Source organism: Pteropus medius, unplaced genomic scaffold (genome assembly GCF_902729225.1).
Source record: "Pteropus medius unplaced genomic scaffold, Ma_sr-lr_union100, whole genome shotgun sequence".
Taxonomy (NCBI): domain Eukaryota; kingdom Metazoa; phylum Chordata; class Mammalia; order Chiroptera; family Pteropodidae; genus Pteropus; species Pteropus medius.
Genome location: NW_024342467.1, coordinates 25,816,378 through 25,825,489, shown reverse-complemented (window position 1 = coordinate 25,825,489; position 9,112 = coordinate 25,816,378).

Genomic DNA, 9,112 nt, shown 5'->3' with positions numbered 1-9,112 from the left:
AAAGAAAGAAAGAGAAAGAAGGAAGGGAGGGAGGGAGGGAGGAAGGAAGATCTTCATTTCTGAGAGAAATGAAGGTGCCTGTGATGACACTTGTGGTGAACATGGCCGGCAGGCCACATTGTCAGGGGTGCTGGCGCTCGAAGCCTGAAAGACCACTTTATCGATAAGTTCTGGGCCTTTCCATGGCAGGGCACCAGCGGCACCCGATCTTCGCACTCTGCCGGGGAGGGAACTCCACAGTGCAGATAACTGGACACCTGTCAGCACGGAGCTCCGAAGCTGCTGCTAGAAGGTGCCGGCTTTGCGTCCAGCATTCCTGGGCCACTTCTGGGGAGGTGGCGGCTTTCCATTCATGCTGTAGCTAGTTTAGGCTTCTCCCCTGTGAAATTAGACTCAACTCCTGCCCACCACAGATCTAGAATCCAAGGCCAGCGCAGGGACACCCGTGTCCTTGGTCCTTACCTACGAGTGTAAGCTGAATCATTTGGGTTTTCAGAGTCAGCGGTTCGACGGAACATGGTAAAACTCCAGGGAGGTCGTCTGACGGATGTGCGTCTGCTCTCCAAGTTCCGAACGCTGGTCCTGGATTACCCCACTGCTCCGGGGGCCCCCGCCCCGCTTCCATCCGCTCCCCCGAGCAGTCTCCCCGCAGCCCTGCTCCCTCAGCCTTTATATATCGCTAGGGATGATGCCCAGAGAGCTGCTCCAGTTCTTACAAAACTTACGTGGAAGGTAGCGTTATAAATTATTAGAGAGCACCTGGAAGAGAAAATGCACGCTAAGAAGCTTATTCTAGCAAACAGGAATATTCCAATGTAATGTCCTAAAAATACGACTTGTGTACAGTAACGTGACAATATGATACGATAGAACAGAAGAGAAAACGTAGAAACTAACAGGTAAGGAAGGAAATTGCAAAATAGCTACAATTAACTAAGGGACAAGTGTGTTTCTCTGAAAAAGTATTTTCAGGACTGAACTTTAAAATCTGCTTCAGAGGCAGCGATTTCCCATCAGGATTGTCATACTAGCCGGGGAGGCAGGGAGGCTTTCTGGCTGCCAGCGGGGTCCCAGCATCAGCCCACAGGGGCCCGGGTCCCAGGACCCACACTGTCCCGCCTCAAGCCACCGAGTAGACGTATGGAAATAGTACCATGATTATAATGGTCGACATGGGCGTAGTGGTCGCCCTAATACGCGGAGAACCTCGCCGCCTGTGCTCTCACATGAGGACGATCTGCAGCTGTCAGGTGCAGCCCCTGAGACGCTGCCGCCTGCGGGGGGTCTGGGGCTCGGACACTCCGGCCCTCGAGTGTCATGTGGGCGAGCACACAGGTCGTTCAAGGCTGATCGTGCTAAGGAGGCTGCAGAGAACAGCGACGCAAAACCTCTGAGCTCAGACAAGTACGCAGATTAAGCCCTGAGTGTAGGAAATGGAGCCGTTTTTCTTCAAAAACTATTGCGTTTAAAACTATTGCATTCCTGGCATAAGATGGGTGTACTTCTATGCACACGAACACAAATATACTTAAGGGATGATTTAATGCGACTAATGATATATATTTACCATAAAAGACCCTGGATTACCCAAATTAACACTCCCCTGACAATGGGAATGCTTCAATGAAATGGGGTTTGGGGGAGCAAACTGCCAACCCGGGGGCCACCGGGTACCTAGTAGGCGTGCGCCGAGTTTTTGGTGAACTTGGAAAGGCCCGTGTTCCGATCCGGGAGCCGTGGCTGTCACTGCCATCCTCCAGCTTCGTATCACGATGGTCCCTACGCGTCCCACCCAAACGCTGATGGGACACCGCGCCCTGGTTTGATTCGATGCCCTGGCCTGGCTTTTGACCCTGGTTGGTCTCGAGCACACTCGCAATTGCTGCCACCGAAGCGGTCCCCATCTCGCCCTCCAGACTGGCCCCTCGCGCTGTGAGGATGGACACGGAAAGTCGCTCCCCCCGTTCGTCATACCTGCTGGCTCCAGGTGCACAGGAAGAGGCCGACTTCCTGTGTGCCGCCCACCCCGCATGGCTGCCACCCAGTGTGGTTTTCCAGGGCGGACCCCACTGGTGGCACCTTGTCAGCTGTGAATGAAACAGCTTCACTTCCTCGCATTCACGCCTTGGGCAGAAAGCCTAACGTGTCTGGATAAACCTATTCTTCCCATGCTGGCGGACCGTGTCCATGTGTCTTCTGTGGGCACAGCCACAGGACACGAGCTAGAGGACACTGTCTGCACAAGGAGCTGGGAGCGGGGTCCAGGAGAAGCCGCGTGGAGGATGGAGGTGGGTGGAGTCCCCCGGGGCTGAGCCCCAGGCAGGGTTGAGAGCTTCAAGGCAGGTCTCTGGGCGGCCTGGGCAGGACATGCACTGGCCAAGGACAGTCAAAGAGATACCGATCAGAGAGGCTGGCGAGGGGTTATAACCAGATCACTGAGCACGTGGTCTCGGTTCTACAAACTCAAGTCAGCACGCTGGGTAAATATCCCCCAGCACTTAATAGTTTACGGCCACTCTCTCCATACTCAATGGGTTTCCTAAGAGGACAGTGCCACAAGTCCTCCCTGACAGAGTCACGAAAAGTCACAGCGTCTGGGGCTAGGCGTCCTGTGGGCCGTCACTCAGCTACCTGACGGCACCGTGAGGAATGCAGGGGCCTGGCTCAAACGGTAAAGCTGGACCGAGCCACAGGTTCACAGCTGTTTCCAGCGCTGGCGGGGAGGACGCCGCCGGTGTCTAAGGAGCTGTGGCCCTCTGGTCCCCTCTGCTCACTGTGACTCTGGCCGATGTGGCCTCCACTCGGGCTGAGCCTTCAGGGCTTCGTGTCCACCTGACACTAAGCTCCACTCACAGTGTGGACGTGACAGGAGAAAGCACTGTGACTGGACCACGGGGACCCCCGGGGGGGTGGGGGGCGAAGGCTCATGGCTGCAAAATACATCCGGGTCTTGAGGGTGGGCTGGGCCGCGGGGGCTGCTCATGACAGCACAGCCGCCGTGCACGCTGACAGACGGCTCTCTGCCCTCGCCTGTTCTGTCATGCAGATACTGCCTAAATGTGTTCACCTTTAAAACCTCAGTGAATCACCTAAGCGATAATATGGAGCTTCGAGGGGCATAAAATGCTGCGGCGAGTCAGAAGATGGATCCACGTCTGCGAAATACTGGAATTGACCTGTCTTCATTCATTTTACTCCAACTTCCCAAATCCCCTCGACTTTCTCTTTCCTCTGGGGAAAGATTGACCTCTCCTGATTTTTCTCAGCAAACTGGGGTCGGTCGTACGCATTTGAGGTGATCAGATCTCTTGGTTTTTCTGTTTAGAAGAATACGTCTCACCACCATCTAGAAAGGTCACAGAAACATTAACACTTCTAATAGGAGGACCGAAGGCCTGGGCTTCCAGCCCCAGCGAGAGTGTGGCGATGCGCATTGCAGAAAACCACTGGCCTGTATCTCTCCAACAATTGTCTGATAATGAATTTACCAGCTAAAACATAAAAGGACCTCTCCGGAGTCAGCCTGGTACACAAAAGCAGCGAAATACACACCAGGGCTGTCGGCTCTGTGGGAACAAGGGGACAGGTGCGGGCCATCCACCCGCCACCGAGGGGCCAGGGTGGCCCTGAATGCTCGGGACCCCAGGTGCGAGGGACAGAGCTGCCTGAAGGCGCCGTGGAGCAGGACCCCGCAGGTGGGGTGGGGGCTCCCTCCCCCTCTGCTTCCGAGGGGTGGTCTGGTGGGAGACAGCCCCCACGTGCGAGTCCTCGCAGCAGACAGAGGTGGGGCCCTGGGGCCCCGAGGAGGTGGCTCTGATCTCGTGTGCCCGGCACTCAGCTCTGGCCGCACAGGGCAATGGAGGCGCCCTCCTGTCCCGGGGGGCAGTGGGCATCTGCCCAGGCCGGCGCGAAGGCGTCAAGTTCTCCTGCTTCCGATGAAGAATCTTGATGAGTGATCAGACCGTATTTGACCAAGGGCTAAACTTTATGGTGCAGATTAGACACATCTTAAAGCCTCGGATAAAAAGAAAAGCCTCGCAGGTCAGGGCAATGAGGAGACCAGGTGAAGTGTGGGGAGGGAGTTAAAACTTGAGTGAAGGTAGAAAAGGGTCGCGAAAGTCAGTTTTTAAGTTTTTTTTTTTTCTTTTTGTATCCAGTACTATCTCACTAATTTGGACCTGATCCTCAGGATTCTTAAGTAATTTTATTATACTGCATTTGCCAAGTGAAGACATAGACGTTACCAGAGGAACACCGAATGCACACTGGAGACCCCGATTTAAGGAAGGGGGTCGGGGGCACGGACAGAAGAGAAGCAAGAGGCGACAATATTTTTAGCATGTTCCAGGTCAAAGTATCATTCATTTAACGGCTCCAACGGCCCTTCCAGGTAGATATCCTTTCCTTTATTTTCCAAACGAGGAACTGGACTTCGGACGGCTGCCCGAGGTGACTCACTAATTCGGGGAGCAGCGAGGCGTCCGGCTGAAGCCCAGGTCCCTCAATGCCCTTGTGCCCCAGAGATCGACCGCCTCCAGCCGGCTGCGACCACTGATACTCTGCAAATACCACGAGCTGTGTCCAACCCAGCACCACTCATCCTGAGTCTGACTGAAGGAGAAACTTTCTTTGAAAATACCCTCAAATGTGGATTTTGACTTAAGTCAGATGAAACTGCCAAATTTCTTCAAGAAAGCGACGCCTCACTCTGTGTAGTTCCGTTTCAGAAAAGGCGACGGTGCTGGGCCCGCTTCTCTGGGACTGAGCCGTGGGCCCGGATCGAAGGACATCGCCACCTTCCTTCCCGTCGAGCTCCCGCGTGGTCTCCACGTTTAGCACAGATCCGGGGGCACCGTGCCGACTGGCCCGGGCACTCGGCTGACACCCCACCTGGGGACGGGTCCTCGGCGATGCAGCGTGTGCTGGCTGCAGTGACAGGCGGCACAGGCGGGGCCGGGGCCGGGGCACAGAGGTGTAGTTGAGGTGCTCCAGGAGGAGCAGATGATGCTTCCTGGGGCCCGCCGCCTCGGGCTGAGCCCTGAGGGGTGCCTGGGCGCTGTGGGGCGCGGGCAGAGGCGAGCCGGCCAGGCAACGGGGAGCCTGAGCCAGGGCAGGAGTGGACGGGCCTGACCTGGCGACCTCCTTCGCCGTGTGCGGTGCCTGCACTGAAACACTTTGGTCCCCAGGCCCCGTGACATTCTTAAAACTGATGGCGGTTCCCGAGGGCCTTTGTTCACGTGGGTTTCAATTTTGCTACTTTCTGCATTAGATATTAAAACCGAGAAATTAAAAAATCTGCATTAATTCATTTAAAAACCATGAAATGACTGTTTCAACCGGCAGAAATGCCAGCGGAGGAGCCAGAGTCTCGTCCCAATGCCAGACACTCGAGCAGAGTGGGCCAGAGTGCACCGCACACATGCGGCTCGCTCTACCCCCATGCAGATCTGCGAGCAATCGAGAAACGTTTAGGTCGGGCGATGGAGGATACAAACATGGCACGGTGAGACTGTCCTTCTCCCTGAGGACAACCTACTCATTTCTAACCTTCCCTTGCCCTGCGAGAGGAAGGCGTGTTTCATAAAACAAAACAAAACAAACGAACGAACGAAATGACTAAAACTTGTTATGGTTCGAGAGAAGTTTGACCTTTACATCATATAAATAATTTCAAAATGCATCAAAGATCTAAATAGAAGATCTAAAGGTAGCAAAACGAGAAAACTTTTAGAAGAAATCATAGGAGAAATACTCCAAGACATGGGATTTGCCGATGATTTCTTCGATTTCACACCAAAGCACAGGCGACAAAAATAAATGCTGATAAGTTGGACAACGTCAACACTAGCAACTTCTGTGCCTTGAAAGACGTAACCGAAAGGGTGAACGGCACCCCAGCGAATGAGAGGAGATCTCAGCAAATCATATACCTGATGAGGGGTTAATATCCAGAATACAGACATGACTCTCACAACTCAACGACAAAAAATAAATAACTCAATTAAAAAAGGGACAAAGGCCTGGAAGAGACATCACTACCAAGAGCTACACAGATGGTCAACAAGCGTGTGGAAATATGTTCGATCCTTAGAGAAATACAAATCAAGACCACAAAGAGATGTTACCACACACCCTTTAGAATAACTACTATGAAAATAAGAAAGGAAGAAAAATAAAATACCGAGTGCTGGTGAGGATGTAGAGAAATGAGGACTGTTGTGCACTGTTGGTAGGAATGTAAAATGGTGCAGCCGCTGTGGAAAACGGCACGGTGGTTCCTTAAGAAATTAAAAATCTGATCCAGCAATTTCCCTTCTGGGTATATATCTAAAAGAATCAGAGGCGATCTGGAAGAGATATTCGTGTGTCCGTGTTCTTGTCAGCATATTTACAATAACCGAACAGTGGAAGCAACCCAAGTGTCTACACAAGCATGGATAACAAACTGTGACACCGACATGGAATGCAATGCCCATTCCGCCTTCAAAGGGAAGCAAATTGTGCCCTACGCTACAGTATGAATAACCTTGAGGACGTTCAGCGAAATAAGCCAGTCACAAAAGGATAGACACTGTATGATTGCATCTTATGAGCTGCTTACGAAGTCAAACTCATAGACGTCACCAAGTAGTGTGGTGGTACCAGGGGCTGGGGAAGGGAGAGGTGAGCTGTTTAATGGGGACAGAGTTTCAGCTTTGCAAGGTGCCCAAGTTCTGGAGATGGCGCAACGATGTGGATGTGCTCAGCACTGTGTACTGTACACTTAAAAATGGTTAAGACGGTACGTGTTATCTAATGTGTATTTTACCACAATGATAATAATAAAAAAAAAACGCAAAAAGCCGTGCCACGGGAAATGATCGATATTGCCGCTGGAAGAAAGGAGAGAGCAGGCTGCAGGGGCATCAGCAGATGCTCTGAGGTGCCAGGGTCCAGAGGGGAGGAGGCCGGATCGGTCACACGGGTGGGTAAGTAGCTTGCACCATCCCCTAGACACTGCGTGTTCACGGTCACCTGGGAGAAAGCTGTTTTTCTCTCCGTGCAGGTGTAAAGCAGGACAGGCTCCCGGACCTTTGTGGGCATAAGCAGAGGGCAGAAAATATGGCCTGTGCCTTTCGGAAGAGAACTGTTGGGGAGACAGACACGTGGCCAACCAGCTGGCACTCTAATGTCATCACTGCTCCTCGGGAAATATAAATGGCTTAGTGACAGGGCATCAGAGAAGTCATGGTAGAGACAGGCACCTTCGGAATGGGCCGGGACCTTCCAGATGCTGGAGGAGCTGGCGGGGCGGGGGCAGGGCAGGGGCGGCAGAGGGAGGGCAGAGGTGGGCGCTCGGCTTAGCGGAGGGGCCGGGCGGGATGAAAGGCGGGAACCTGTGCCCGGAGACGAGCGTTGAGGGCCGTCGAGGGCCGTGACAAGGACACAGACAGGGCCCGGCCTCTCTGCCTGACCCCATGACCGCCGATGGCCCCTAAAGAAGGCCGCCTCTGCTCCCCGGGCGCTCGTCCATGACAGACAGGTGCGCCGCTTCGCACGATGCCGCCTGGGCCTGTCGGAGGCCAAACGCGCGTCACCGTCACCGCGAGGCGGGAGCGAAGCTGCCAGCTCTCGTGTCCCCGCGCCGGGGGCCAGAATGCGCGTGATCCCCGCAACCCGCTCGGCGTCGTTAGTGCCAGAGACTCGAGAAAGGCGCACACCGGGTCACCAGGACATTCGGCTGCAGGTAAACTGAGGCTTCGAAACGAGAGCGCGTCGCCCCCCGTTTTCACGCTAGACTAGAGGGGTCCCAGCCCTTCACACCTGGCAGCCCGCCGTCGTCGCTTCAAGCACCTGCCCCCCGTGCGCGGAAAACAGCGATGGAGCGGTGACAGGCGTCGCGGAGCCCGGGAAGAACCGGAACGGCGGGCGCGCAGCGGGGCGCCCCGCAGGGTCCCCGAGAAGCCCCACGGGGGCGCGCACGGCCGCCTGGGCCAAGCCAGGGCTCCGGGGAGATCCACGGGGACCCGAGAGGCTGCGCTGTCGGTGCAAATCCCGTTTACGGAGAGGAAACGGGTAACTCGGAGAAAATCGTGCAGAAGCAGAGCCTGCAGGCTCGGTCCTTGCAAAGCGGGGTGTCCCTGGAGCCTCAGGGGGGGGCCAAGGGGCGCCGCGCGGGGGGCGGCACGGGACCGAGGAGCTCTCCAGGCCTTGACCGCCAAGTCCTGCGTTTTTCAGAGACGCCACGGGACTTTGCTTCCTTCTGGGCTTTGGAGTGAATTAAACTAACACACTGGCCGCAACGGCCGGGCAATTTCGCCCCTGGGCGCGTCCGCGCGTGGCGGGGGGACACGTGGCCGTCCACCGCGCGGTCGGCGACAGTGCAGCGCAGGACCGAAGGCCCTCTCTGTCCCCAGCAGCTTCTGAGGAACGTAGATCAGGGGACTCGGAGATGGAGACAGTCTGACCTGGTGGGGTGTGGCCCCAGAATAGCCACAGGCAGCCAGCCCCCCGGGGACACCCCAAGGCAAAGACAAAGCACCTGCCGTGCCCCAAGCGTTACCAGATTTGCCTGCTTCCCAGGAAAGGAATCCTGTCAACTTTGCTAGGTTCCCCCTGTATCCAGACCCTTCCATCAGAAACGCGTTTTTGTGTGTAATGAATTGCTTCTACTTGGCGGAAAATCATTTTTCGCCGTTATCTCTGTGATCGGTGACTCCGCCGGCCTTTAATGGACTTGCCCTGATTATACCGCTAGTCATTAAAAGCTTAGTCCCCGGCACAATGGCGTCTGATGCGGAGTGATCCGTGAGAGCTACGCAGAGGCTTACCAGCCGCAGCCTTAATTTTGCTCATTCGTCTTAATTTTTTGTAATCATTTTTTGTAAGGAGGGTATAACGTCAGGCTTGCTTCCCTGCCTCTGACAGATCCAATCTAGCAGATAATTACCATAAGGAAATTGATGCTTTAGTGTGTGGGAGAGAATTTAATTTACTCAGACATCCTACAGCACAATGCATTCCCGAAGATATGAGGATTTAAGTTTTTCAGAAATTAAATTTTACTATTTAACATGATTACTTATGTTGAACATCATTAACTAGCTTTTTTAACTGTTTGAAATAATTACAA